Source organism: Pelodiscus sinensis, chromosome 5 (genome assembly GCF_052426305.1).
Source record: "Pelodiscus sinensis isolate ZL-2025 chromosome 5, ASM5242630v1, whole genome shotgun sequence".
Taxonomy (NCBI): domain Eukaryota; kingdom Metazoa; phylum Chordata; order Testudines; family Trionychidae; genus Pelodiscus; species Pelodiscus sinensis.
The window spans coordinates 2,605,284-2,619,665 of record NC_143056.1 but is presented as its reverse complement, the minus strand read 5'-3'; positions in this window follow the sequence as shown (position 1 = coordinate 2,619,665).

The following is a 14,382-nucleotide window of genomic DNA, read 5'->3' as shown; positions in this document are numbered from 1 at the left end:
TTCGGGGGCTGAGGGCAGGAGGGGGAGGGTGCAGGAGTGAGGGTGGGGTGGGTGTTTGGGGGGCTGAGGGCAGGAGGGGGAGGGTGCAGGAGTGAGGGTGGGGTGGGTGTTCGGGGGCTCAGGGCAGGAGGGGGAGGGTGCAGGAGTGAGGGTGGGGTGGGTGTTCGGGGGCTGAGGGCAGGAGGGGGAGGGTGCAGGAGTGAGGGTGGGGTGGGTGTTCGGGGGCTGAGGGCAGGAGGGGGAGGGTGCAGGAGGGTGGGGGTGGAGGGCGGGGGCTGAGGGCAGGAGGGGGAGGGTGCAGGAGTGAGGGTGGGGTGGGTGTTCGGGGGGCTGAGGGCAGGAGGGGGAGGGTGCAGGAGTGAGGGTGGGGGTGGGTGTTCGGGGGGCTGAGGGCAGGAGGGAGAGGGTGCAGGAGTGAGGGTGGGGGTGGAGGTTCGGGGGCTGAGGGCAGGAGGGGGAGGGTGCAGGAGTGAGGGTGGGGTGGGTGTTCGGGGGGCTGAGGGCAGGAGGGGGAGGGTGCAGGAGTGAGGGTGGGGTGGGTGTTCGGGGGTCTGAGGGCAGGAGGGGGAGGGTGCAGGAGTGAGGGTGGGGTGGGTGTTCGGGGGGCTGAGGGCAGGAGGGGGAGGGTGCAGGAGTGAGGGTGGGGTGGGTGTTCGGGGGGCTGAGGGCAGGAGGGGGAGGGTGCAGGAGTGAGGGTGGGGTGGGTGTTCGGGGGCTGAGGGCAGGAGGGGGAGGGTGCAGGAGTGAGGGTGGGGTGGGTGTTCGGGGGCTGAGGGCAGGAGGGGGAGGGTGCAGGAGTGAGGGTGGGGTGGGTGTTCGGGGGCTGAGGGCAGGAGGGGGAGGGTGCAGGAGTGAGGGTGGGGTGGGTGTTCGGGGGCTGAGGGCAGGAGGGGGAGGGTGCAGGAGTGAGGGTGGGGTGGGGCGGGGGGCAGAGGGCAGGAGGGGGAGGGTGCAGGAGTGAGGGTGGGGTGGGTGTTCGGGGGTCTGAGGGCAGGAGGGGGAGGGTGCAGGAGTGAGGGTGGGGTGGGTGTTCGGGGGGCTGAGGGCAGGAGGGGGAGGGTGCAGGAGTGGGGGGGTGGGTGTTCGGGGGCTGAGGGCAGGAGGGGGAGGGTGCAGGAGTGAGGGCGGGGGGCTGAGGGCAGGAGGGGGAGGGTGCAGGGTTGTGCATGTGGTGGGTGGGGCGGGGCACAGGGAGCTGGGTCAGAGCCTGCTGTGGGGACGGGGTGTCTCTAGCTGGGGGGCAGGGTGCAATGGGGATGTGGGGGGTGCGGTTTCTGGCTCTAGCAGTTCCCGGCCCGGGGCAGGGGAGGGGGCAGGGCCCGGCTGGGTCTCACCTAGGGATTGCTGTGGGCTGGAGTGTGGGGGGGGGGGGGGAGGGCGCTGTGGTCCCCAGCCCTGGTTTCTATTTTGGGGGGACAGCTCAGGCCACAACCCCCCCCCCGCCTGTGCTCTGGGAGGGGGCCGGGCTGGGTTGTGGCTCCTGGACGTGCCCTACGAGGGAGGGGGACCTGGGCCGGGCCGGCCTGGGGCTCCCCCCTGCCCTAGTCTCTCCTGGGGGCGGGGGCCGCGCTGCCCAGCCCTGGCCTGAGGGGGGCGGGCGGACGGGGGGGCGGTGCCGCGTTCCTTGGCCCTGGGTTCAGTGGGGGGTGGGCCCGGGGGTGCCGCTCCCCTGCTGCGGTGACCCCAGGGAGAGTCTGAACATGGCTCCCTCCCCCTGCGCCCCTCCCTGCCCACGCTGTGGCCAGCCCCGGTCCTGCGGCCCCCCCCGGCCTGGGCGTCAGTCAGGGAGGCGGGAAGCTGCCCCCCCATATGGGGCCCTCGCTCTGACAGTGGACTCTGTGGACTCTGTTCTGGGAGCATCTCTGCTCTGCCGCTCTCCTTGCTCAGCATGCGCAGCCGGAGGGAGAGGTGGGTTTGCAAGCGCCAGAGATACAGAGCACGGGATTGTCCCCTACAATCGTGAGATTTTAAAGCACAAAGCCTGGTGTTTGACTTTGTTGTTCGGCTCGTCCGTGCCCCTCTGCAGCTCTGCCAACGGGCACGGGGTAATTTCCAACGGGCACGGGGTAATTTCCAACGGGCACGGGGTAATTTCAAGTCAAACCCAACTTTTAATGCAGAGCTCTCCAGCGTGGGCTCCACTTGCCTTCTTCCCACCCTCAGTTAGGGGGCTGCCATTCGCTGCCTGTTCCTCCTTCCAGTCTCTCTGCTCCTTGCTTACTTCCTTTGGTCAAAGGGGAGTTAGATGATAAATAGGTGCAGCCCCCTCCCGCCTTCCCTTCCCCGACCCCTCACCACACCATCCGCCCCCCCCACCCTCCATCCTGCCCCCTTCTCCAGGCCCCCTCCACTCTTTATCTTCCCATTTTGCCTCCAGCTTTTCCAGGCCCCCGTCACTTCTCTTGCCTCATCCTGCCTTTGCTCCAGGCCCCTTCTCTTCCTCACCCCTCTCTGCCGCCCTCGGCTCCGGCGCCTTCCCCATTCTCCTGCAACTCCTAAATCTGCCCCCTCAAGCAGCCCATCCACTTGTCCAGCCTCTCCCATCTTTGATGCGGCGCAGAGATCTTGTGTCCCACGCAGCCCCCCTTGACTCACGGAGTGACCCTTGTGTTGCCTGTGGGCACCGCTTCGGTCTCTCTCGCACAATGGAACATGGCGGCCATCTTTATTGAGAGACTGTCGGGAAACGGTGGCCTTTGGCCTGGCTCCAGCCCCAGTGACCTCACGGGAGAGGACGGCCATTTTGAATGAGGGACTATTGATGAGTCGGCGCCTTTCCTCGTGTTTTGGGGAAACAGGTAGAACAGAAAGGCCTGTGCTCCCGGCTCCATCCCCCTTATCAAATGTCTCTTTGGGTGGGTGGAGAGTCCCCCTTCCAGCCCAGACGCGTGGCGTTACCTCAGCCCCTCTCCCTGAGCCTCCCTCTGCAGTGGGGAAGGGGCGAGTTCTGGGAGGATGGAAGTCGCAGCAAAGACGAATCGTGAGGGAGACTCATTGCGATGACCATGACAACGTGCAATTTCGCACACGTCCCCATCCGGGTCCTGAAGTGGGGATGACTCAGAGCGTCGGGGCCTTGCCAGAGATCTTTTAAAAAGTGGCTTCTCTGAGCAGAAGCACCACACGCGTGTTTGGGAGCAAGTGTGAACTGGGCATGCAAATTGGTGTATCCATAAAAGGGGCTTTTGGGGGCTGAACCTGCCTTTCCCCTTCACTTCCCTTTCCTCCCCGGGACAGTCAGATGTGGGTTCTCCATCTGCACCACAGGAATCTCGACTCAGAGGGTTGCTCCTGGACAGCTGGTCTGGACTCAGGTCTGGAAGCAGGTTGAATCTCCTAGTGGCTCGGTGGTGGGGACTTTCCTTCTCTTTGCTTGGTCTTGTGCTTTCAGCTTTTCTCTGCTGAATGTCAGTGAGGTCCCAGGCACGGCAGCATTGGCCGCTGGGATCAATGTTCCCTTTGTGCCAGAAATAGCCTCCTTAAAGACGTTCGTTTTCTGCACGCTGTCTGAATGCTAAGCATGGTTGCAAGTGCCTTGAGATACAGGTCAGGTGACGACCCTCGGCTCTTTATCCGCTGGTGCTCTTGTGCTTATCTTATGTCAACGAAAACATGTATCAAGCCACCTGATCTGTGTTTGCAGTGGCAGGTGTGTGGGGGGGGGGGCAGCTGGAGGCCGGGACAGGCCCCCAGAACCCTGCCTCCCCAGATCAGTTGCAGGGCGGGGGGAAGGGGAGCTTCTGGCAGCTGAGGCTGGCCCCCCAGATCCCTATCCCCTGGGACTACCTGCAGTTGGGGGGCGGGGGGCAGCTGCACTCCAGGGACTGGCCCCTCGGAGCCCTGCTCTATCCCCCAACCAGCTGGCGGCTAGTTGGGGGGGGGGGGGAGATCCCATCCCTTGTATCAACTGGAGGCTGGGGAGGGGTCTGCTGGAGTCTGAGGCCAACCTGTGAAGCACTGGGCAATCTCCACCCTGGACAAGCTGGATGGAGGCTGGGGGCGGGGCAGTTGGAGAACCTGGCCTCCTGGGAGCAGTGGCACCCTCGCTGTCATGGGCAGCCTTGTAAGCCCCCCCCCACTATAGTCTCCCAGCCCCCTGGCCTGAGTCCTGCACCCCCACGCCCTGCCCTGAAATAAGCCTGACAGAATGAAGCCCGCCAGCCTACGGTCGGCTCCCACCTCAGTGTGGTAAATGCAGGCGGAGCTGGAGGAGGGGAACGCAGCACGATGGATGGAATGTCCCCTGACTATTGCTCACGTCACCAGATCGGTGACGACGTTAAATACACGCATGTCATTGACATGGTGGTTCCCGGCACAAAACGCCCAAATATGCACGAGAAGGAACAGCCTTCTGATGTGGTAACACGTTTCCTGGGTACAGCTGATCCACCGGGCGGGGGCCATGTGGAGTACGCGGCTGTTCAGTAAAGATGCGGAGAGCGTGCCAGCTATGTGACAGTCCTCACTGGGGACAGATGACTGGAGTGCCATTGGCATGAGAGTCAAATGCCCTTTGACCTCTCCAACGGCTGGAGAAAGGAGTCGAGAACAGGATAGTGGCCTCACAGTGAAGGGATGGGACAATCAAGGAGACACTGCTGAACGGGCAGCGTTGGACGCCAGCTATGGGGGCGCCCAGCACAGTGCCAGTCTCAGGAGCTGGCGCATAGACCTTCTTCACGCGTGGCGCGAGGAACTTCTTATCGAGTGGGGCAGCAGAAGGGACTTGCCGCTCCCAAACCAATCAGGAGACTTTCCGCAGGCGAGTGCACCGTACGAATGACTTTGCCATGGCGCTGTTACACCGTTGCAGTGGGCGTAAGACAGTCCTTATGCGGACAGTCTGCACTTCAGTAATTCATGAGAAAAGTGTAACATTAGCTGTGACTCGCGGTTTGGGTGCTTTGGCGGGGGGACACGCGATTACTTCAGGTTAACCATTGACTGTACAGAAGAGCACACGACTATTTCACTACTTAGAGGCCACCATGTCTTCCATCTTTTTTTGACCCAGGGCCCTATCTTTAAAAGTATTCAGGCACCTAACTTGATTAGGTATCAATTTGGTTTAAAAACTGGTCCCAAGTAAGGCCCTGTCATTTTTGACTGAAATAACTGGAAGTTCCTAGTTATTTATGTAGGACCCATATCCCAGCTGACTTCACCCTTGCTGGGGTCAGTTTTAAAAACATGATATTCAGTTAGACGTCTTGTTTATGTCCACACTGATTGTCCTTGGGCGTTTCCCCTGGCTAATAGCCTTTTATGGACCTAACCTCCATGAAATTATCTAGCTTCTCTTTAAACTCTGTTATAGTCCTAGCCTTCACAGCCTCCTCTGGCAAGGAGTTCCACAGGTTGACTATGCGCTGTGTGAAGAAGAACTTTCTTTTATTAGTTTTAAACCTGCTACCCATTAATTTCATTTGGTGTCCTCTAGTTCTTCTATTTAGGGAACTAATAAATAACTTTTCTTTATCAGCCCTCTCCACACCACTCATGATTTTATAGACCTCTATCATATCCCCCCTCAGTCTCCTCTTTTCTAAACTGAAAAGTCCCAGTCGCTTTAACCTCTCCTCACATGGGACCCGTTCCAAACCCCTCATCATTTTAGTTGCCCTTTTCTGAACCCTTTCCAAGGCCAAAATATCTTTTTTGAGGTGAGGAGACCACATCTGTACACAGTATTCAAGATGTGGGCGTACCATAGTTTTGCAAGGGGTTTCGCTTATTATTGGTATCGTTTGTATTATGATAGCACCCGAAAGCTCTAATCTTGGAGCAGAAGGCTGTGTCTAGACTGCATCCCTTTTCCGTAAAAGGGATGCAAATTAAACACATCGCAATTGCAAATGAAGCGGGGGAGGGGGGCATTTAAATCCCCGCTTCTTTTGCAATTGCGATGTGTCTAATTTGTATCCCTTTTCCGGAAAAGGGATGCAGTCTAGACACAGCCCATCTGTATTGTGCTAGTTACTGTACAAACACAGAACAAGAAGCCGGTCTCTGCCCCCCAACATCTGCAGTATAAGTATAAAGCAAGACGCAACAGATGGATCCAGACCGACCAAACGAAGAGTCCGTAACGTTCAGCATGTAGGACATGGTCTCAGCACAGCAGCAGCCTAGCTCTTGTCAAGTTCTTTTTGTGGGCCTCATAGCCAAGGAGAGTTTTAAGGAGGGTTTTGAAGAAGGATCATGACTTCTGCGAGTGTTGAAAGAAAGCATCAGCTAGCCACGAGGGACGGCATGGACGAAAGTGTGGAAATGCTGTTTTGAAAAGTTAACAAGCAGACACCACGGCTGAACTTAGTTTGGTAAAAGTCTGAACTGGTTCTTAAGAATGGCCAGACAGGGTCAGACCAAAGGTCCAGCCAGCCCAGTGTCTGATCTTCCCACATTGGCCAGTAGGAATCATCAAGCGATCCACCCCGTCACCCATCTCCACCCTCTGACAAACAGAGGCTAGGGACACCGTTCCTACCCAGCCTGGCTAACAGCCATGGATGGCCCTAACCTACGTGAATCTTTCTAGCTCTTTTTTGAACCCTGTTAAAGTCCTAGTCTTCACCACGTCCTCTGGCGAGGAGTTCCAGATTGACTGTGCACTGTATGAAGATAAACTTCCTTTGGTTTGTTTTAAACCTGCTACCGCTTCATTTCATTTGCTGACCCCTAGTTCTTATGTGATGGGAACAAGTAAATAACTTTTCCTTATTCATTTTCGCCACACCAGTCATGATTTCATAGACTTCTATCACATCCCCCTTGAGGCTTTTCTTTTCTAAGATGAAAAGTCTCAGTCTTTTTTAATCTGTCTTCATATGGGACCCGTTCCAAACCCCTCATCATTTTTGTTGCTGGATTATCCAGAGGAGTTCCCTGGGCAACTTTCCTGAGATGCAGGATAGTTCACACTACATGAGCAATACTGCTGTGCTGTGAATTAAAGATGAAGTCTTAGCTGTGAAACTCTGGGCCCCTGATAAACTTCTCTATCCCCTGCCTGGTGCACTTGGGCCCGTATGCAAAATTCTTTATTAAGTTGCATGTCTACGTTCCCTAGGTCATTATAACCGCACAAAGGAATGGAGTTCTGGACAGACAAATATCTGTCACAGAGACATCTCTTGGGGTATATGCTCAGGTAAATGTCCAATTTGGGTGTAATTGCTGATGCTGATCAGGCACACAATGGCACATGCCTGTTTGTGTGTGGCCATGTACTTCTGACGTTCTGGAAATCTTAGTTTGTCAGGCCCAGTCCAGCCGGTGACATGGTTGGGCTGAAATAAGCTTTGGTGACTTGTGTTTTGCATTTCCTATCCTCTTTGTGTCTCATAAAACTTACCTCAGGAAAATGCTGCAAAGCGGATTTTCTAAATCAAACCAGGACAACAAAGCTGGACGTTTAAAATTGGAATGAATTTCCAGCTGAATGGTACATCGGAGAAGCGAGCTGACTGGAAAGGAAGCTGTGATGCGCACGGGCCTGGAACCCAGGCTGCTGCGGTTTCAGAGGTTGTGAGATAACGGAAGGGAACAGCAAATCGCTGCCTCTCCCCTTCAGCTCGAGGGGCATTCCGTGGGAAGAGAGCTGTCGGGCAAGTTTAGAGGTGGAACAGAGCCACAAATTCCAGCGTGGGTCCCGGGTCCTCAGAGAGGAATTGGTTTCAGGTGTGGGTTTCTGATGCGGGCCCGACTCTAGTCAATGACTAGAGAGACGGGCCCCTGCTGACAGACAGTGATGTCACAGACAGGTGAAGCTTCTAGAACGGCATGGCCGCGAGTCACAAAGCCGGAGGAGGAATCCACCAGGAAGACGCGTGGCGCAGGATGAGACCCAGGGCGAAGGACACGGGGCTGTTCTTTTAGCATTTGTGCCATGGTTCCAACTGGCTCTGCGTAGGAAGACGAAACACACAGACTCTGACCACCCACCTAGACAATGAGGCAGCCTAAAGACAAGTCACAGCCCTGATGAGAAGAAAACCCCCTTGAAGTGACATTCAACAAGGGTGAAACTTAGATTACAACACCTAGTTTTTAAGAGGCAGACACACCCTGGGGGCACGAACCAGGCAGGAGTGTGAGACCCGTGGCCCCGCTAGCTAGTAAACCAGAGAAATTTGAGATAAGCTTGACCAGGGAGTTACCATCTCAGACCAGCACTACACTGGCAAAAGAAGAGATGGCTGACGCCGGGACAACCCTCTACCAAGAACAAGTAACCTACACCGTCCAAATCGCAGGCAAAGAAGACACCGACGAAGACCGGCAGAGCGACGATGCAGAAAGTGCCAAATTCAGCAATGACAACGACGCTGGATCTGAAGATGAGACGCCTCAGCCCCAGCCGCCAGAGGGCTCTGAGAACGAGGACGCTGGGGCAGCCGTGCCGCAGCCTGTGGAGAAGGGCACCTCGCAGAGCAGGAAGCTGGGCAAAGCCAAGATGAGCCAGGCCCAGCAGACCGACAGCTCCGTGAGTGTTTATAAAAGAAAGGAGCTGATGGACCAGGCTCAACAGACAGACGCTGCTGGGAGCGAGAAGACGAGCAGAACTATTTTGGGGCAAATATCCTGGCAAAGTATCCAGCAGTCCCTACGACAACTGTCCCAGCACAGCCAGAAATCGTCGCGAGGGTCGAGAGAGCAGGTTCCGGGGGGGAACGGAGCGTATGCCGAGGAGGGAGTCATCTGGATCAGCCCAAGAACGAGCAGAGAAATGACGAACAAGAGTCAGCAGACGAGTCTCATTTGGACTAGGAAAGCGCTCTCGGAGCTTCTCAAGGTCAGGGCCCAGAAATCCCAGAGCAGCACTGCCTCGGCCAAAGGAGGGGAAAATGAGGCCGAAGACAGAATTTCTCTTGCGAGCGCTGAATCAGGCGTACAAGTGGAGCAGCCAGTGGGGCAGGAATCTCGGCGCGGCAGCCAGCAGCAAGTGGAGCAGCCAGTGGGGCAGGAATCCCGGCGCAGCAGCCAGCAGCCAGTGGAACAACCAGTGGGGCAGGAGTCCCGGCGCGGCAGCCAGCAGCCAGTGGAACAACCAGTGGGGCAGGAATCCCGGCGCGGCAGCCAGCAGCCAGTGGAACAACCAGTGGGGCAGGAATCCCGGCGCGGCAGCCAGCAGCCAGTGGAACAACCAGTGGGGCAGGAGTCCCGGCGCGGCAGCCAGCAGCCAGTGGAACAACCAGTGGGGCAGGAATCCCGGCGTGGCAGCCAGCAGCCAGTGGAACAACCAGTGGGGCAGGAATCCCGGCGTGGCAGCCAGCAGCCAGTGGAACAACCAGTGGGGCAGGAATCCCGGCGCGGCAGCCAGCAGCCAGAGGAACAACCAGTGGGGCAGGAATCCCGGCGCGGCAGCCAGCAGCCAGAGGAACAACCATTGGTGCAGGAGTCCCGGCGCGGCAGCCAGCAGCCAGTGGGGCAGGAGTCCCGGCGTGGCAGCCAGCAGCCAGTGGGGCAGGAGTCTCGGCGCAGCAGCCAGCAGCAAGTGGAGCAGGAGTCCCGGCGTGGCAGCCAGCAGCCAGTGGGGCAGGAGTCCCGGCGCAGCAGCCAGCAGCCAGTGGGGCAGGAGTCCCGGCGTGGCAGCCAGCAGCCAGTGGGGCAGGAGTCCCGGCGCGGCAGCCAGCAGCAAGTGGAGCAGCCAGTGGGGCAGGAGTCCCGGCGTGGCAGCCAGCAGCCAGCAGCACAGGATGATAGCCAGCTGTCTGACGGGCAGGCAACCCAACAGAGCATAAAGCCAGGCAAAGAAAAGCTGGACAAAGCTCAGCAAACAGACAGCAGCTTGAACATGGTGAAAAGAAAAGAGGTGATGGACCAAGCCGTGCAGGCGGGCAGTGAGAGAACGAGCAGAACTGCTGTGGAGCAAAAGCCTTGCTCGAGCAGTCAGCAGCTCGAGGGACTAGAGACACGTGGCAGCAGCCAGCAGCCCCTAGCGCAAGATTCGTGGCACAGCGCTTCCCCGATCGTTGAGCAACGTTCCAGGCCGAGCAGCCAGCAGTCCCTACGGCAACTGTCCCAGCACAGCCAGAAATCGTCGCGAGGGTCGAGAGAGCAGGTTCCGGGGGGGAACGGAGCGTATGCCGAGGAGGGAGTCATCTGGATCAGCCCAAGAACGAGCAGAGAAATGACAAATAAGAGTCAGCAGACGAGTCTCATTTGGACTAGGAAAGCGCTCTCGGAGCTTCTCAAGGTCAGGGCCCAGAAATCCCAGAGCAGCACTGCCTCGGCCAAAGGAGGGGAAAATGAGGCCGAAGACAGAATTTCTCTTGCGAGCGCTGAATCAGGCGTACAAGTGGAGCAGCCAGTGGGGCAGGAATCTCGGCGCAGCAGCCAGCAGCAAGTGGAGCAGCCAGTGGGGCAGGAATCTCGGCGCAGCAGCCAGCAGCAAGTGGAGCAGCCAGTGGGGCAGGAGTCCCGGCGCAGCAGCCAGAAGCCAGTGGAGCAGCCAGTGGGGCAGGAATCCAGGCGCAGCAGCCAGAAGCCAGCGGAGCAGCCAGTGGGGCAGGAGTCCCGGCGCAGCAGCCAGAAGCCAGCGGAGCAGCCAGTGGGGCAGGAGTCCCGTCGCAGCAGCCAGCAGCCAGTGGAGCAACCAGTGGGGCAGGAGTCCCGTCGCAGCAGCCAGCAGCCAGTGGAGCAACCAGTGGGGCAGGAATCCAGGCGCAGCAGCCAGAAGCCAGTGGAGCAGCCAGTGGGGCAGGAATCCAGGCGCAGCAGCCAGAAGCCAGTGGAGCAGCCAGTGGGGCAGGAATCCAGGCGCAGCAGCCAGCAGCCAGTGGAGCAGCCAGTGGGGCAGGAGTCCCGGCGCAGCAGCCAGCAGCCAGTGGAACAACCAGTGGGGCAGGAGTCCCGGCGCAGCAGCCAGCAGCCAGTGGAACAGCCAGTGGGGCAGGAATCCCGGCGCAGCAGCCAGAAGCCAGTGGAACAGCCAGTGGGGCAGGAGTCCCGTCGCAGCAGCCAGCAGCCAGTGGAACAGCCAGTGGGGCAGGAGTCCCGTCGCAGCAGCCAGCAGCCAGTGGGGCAGGAGTCCCGTCGCAGCAGCCAGCAGCCAGTGGGGCAGGAGTCCCGCCGCAGCAGCCAGAAGCCAGTGAAGGTTTCATCTTTTCTCGGGAGCCAGCACCCGTCCGTTGAAGAATTCCAACGCAGCAGCCAGGAAGCAATTGACCATGTGCTTGAGGAAGCCCAGCGCAGCAGAAGATCCTCCATTGTGGTGATCGAGAAAGCCCAGCAGACGTACAGCATCGTGTCTCTAGATGGAGGGACCTGGATCAACAGAAGAACAGGCAAAGTCATGACGAGCAACGGCCAACAGACAAGTGACACGTGGATTCAGAAATTTACTGTCACCTCCCAACCGTCCTCAGTGCTGCAATCCCGACGGAGCAGCGGTGCCTCTCGAGGAGGCAAGGTGGAACCCCAAGGGCCAAGTGTCCAGGGAAGCGATGAAGCGGTCGCAGATGTGGAACAGCTCCAAGGAGCTGAGTCTAGGCGTAGCAGCCGGCAGCAACTAGGCCGAGAGTCCCAGCACAGCACGGACATTGAGCAAACAGCAGAAACAGAGGTGCAGAAGCCAGCTGGCCCTGAGAGCACGGAGCCCCAGCAGAAACCCTCCAAGGTGAGGGTGGAGAAAGCTCAGCAGACGTACAGCATTGTGTCTCTAGAGGGAGGGAGCTGGATCAACAGAAGAACAGGCAAAGTCATGACGAGCCACAGCCAGCAGACAAGTGCCACGTGGATTCAGAAAGTGACCGGCACCGCACAAAAGCCGCAGTCCCGGCGAAGCAGCGACGTGGCCAAAGGCGGGATCACTCAGGCCCCAGAGGCACGCAGCCCCAAGAGCGAAGAAGCAGACGCAGACTTGCAGCAGCCCGTGGGGCAGGAATCCTGGCACAGCGTTGAGGCCGAGAAAGCAAAAGACACGGAAGCCCAGCGGCTGGAGAGCGAGGAGAGCGAGGAGACCCTGCAGAGCAGAACGTCCTACGTGGACGTGACCGACGAAGCGCAGCAGACATACAGCATCGTTTCTCTCGAGGAAGGGATCTGGATCAATCGGAAAACGGGCAAAATACTAACCACCCACAGCCAACAGACGAGTCACACTTCCGTTCGCACGCTCAGCGCCACGTCCCAGAAGACCCTGGAGCAAGTGTCCTGGCGCAGCAGTGGCTTTGGTGAGGAAGGCATGTTAGAGACCCCGGAGCCAACGGGGGCGGAAGGCGACGGAACGGACATGGACGTGCCCCAGCTCCTGGGCCAAGACTCCAGGCGCAGTAGCCAGCAGCGAATGGAGCAGGAGTCCCGGCGCAGCAGTGGGGTGGCTAGCGCAGAGAGAAGAGAAAGCCGGGAGCCAGCTGGCCTTGTGAGTGAGCAAACTCCGCTGAGTCGCTCTTCGTCCACAGGGCTGCCCAAGGAAGCTCCGCCTATTTACAGCGTCGTTTCTCAGGAGGAAGGGACTTGGCTCAACCAAAAAACAGGCGTGTTAGTGAAGAGCAAAAGCCAGCAAACTAACGAGAGCTGCATTCAGAAACTGAAAGAAGAGCAATGGTCCACAGACGAAGACCCCCAGTCCAGCAGTTACGCAGCCGGAGTCGATCTCATCGAAATCCCCGAGCCGCCCTTCTGCGGGGCCGATGAAAGAGATGCCCTAGGGAAGCAGCCCGAACGGAAAGAATCGCTGCTCGATGATGAGGCTGGAGAGATGCCCGAAGCTACGGGGGCCACGTCTGCGGTGAGCGATGGGCCAGACGCAGAACCGCAGCCGCCCGAGGAGGAGGAATCCCCGTAGAGCGGGGCCGGTCCGCGAAGGGAGGAATGAAACCGAAGAGCCAACGTACCCTGTGAGTGAGGAATCCAACAATGAACAGTAGCCCAAGGGGCAGAAGTAACGTCCTCTGGAACGCGGTAGGCCTAATCCATAGCAGCGTAGGCAGGAGAGAACAGGTGCACAACTTCCCCTCTTAGAACGCAGGGTGGAAAAGCCAAAATAAATCTGTTGAAACGGCATGTGCTCGTCTTTCCATGGAGATGTTTAGACTAATGGTAATGAAGGTAAGAGGGGACATGTTCCTGTAGAGTAGGGGTGGGCAATAATCCAGAATGGGCGGGGCTTGGGGTGGAAGGGGCGGGGCTGCAAACTAGCCTCCTGCCAGCGGGGGTGGAAGGGGCGGGGCTTGGAACTAGCCAGCGCCGGGGTTGCTGCGGCAGGTTGAAGGTCTCGTGGCTCCGTCCCCTGCCAGGGTAGCATCACGACTGGGAGCTGTGAGCTGTCCATCTTGGATCCTGCTGCCTGAGCCACCGCCTGGAAAGTCGGGCGCAGGCAGAAGGGTGTAAATAGCCGCCAGATGCCATGTGGGGGCAGTTCAATGTGTTAGGTGGGCTGGGTCCGGACCAGCCCTGCTATGCAGCCTGATGTTGCCTCCACTCCCACGGGATCCAGACAGGGAGAGCTCGCTGGAAGTCGATGGCAGAGTCCCCGTGTATGAAACCAGCGCAAGAGGGAAGAGCAAAGGCTGCCTACAAACACTATCAGAATAAGGAATATCCTGTCCCCGAGTGACTCCTTTGAGCCACGGGGCAGCTCAGCTTTCAGCCCGAACAAGGCCGAGTTGGGGTGGGGGCTTTGGCCGTGAGGGGAGCAGGTCTGGCAAGAAAGCTGCTGTGCTCCCATTGGTCCCCACAGGTTCCGTGGCCACCTGGGCCACGATGAAAATGCAGTGAACGCGATCTGCGTGGGGGTGAGTGAGTCCCTGGGGCTGCCCAGCCTGGGGCCGGAGGAGGGTGGCGTGAAGCCCCGGCCCCGAGGCAGGGCACCTGGGCGCATGGATCAGGATCCAGCTGGCTGGCAGGAACAGACCGTAATGAGAATGCAGTTGTCCATGAAAGGGCTGGGCGGGAGTCGCCAGGGGAACGCTTCGCTCTGTACTTCAGTGGCAGCTGTGGCGCTCATGGGAACTGCCAGGCCAAGCCCCCCGAGGCAGAGAACGGGCCGGTTCCGTGCTCACTTGTCCCACGTCTGGACTCAGTGGGATTCGGGCTGATCTGCCCACAGCCTTTGGACCACGGGGAAAGTTCCGCCTGCCACTGTGGCGGTGTTTGCCTGGCACTAAGGGCCTTCCAGGGGCATCGCTTATCAGAATTGGGTGTGGCCAAGCCCTTGCCCCTTCGCTACGCTGGGGGGAGAGGAGAATCTGGCCCAATGGGTTGCAATCCTGATGATGAGACTCAAACCAACCCCCGTTGCTGCAGAACTGACATGGTTGTCGCCGCTGTGTGCAGGGATTTCAATTTCCCATTCCAGGGCGTGAGCTCCAGCCAGCTCGGTTACACATCAGCGAGACTGGGCGATACCAGGCTGCTCAGGATAGGTCAGACCAA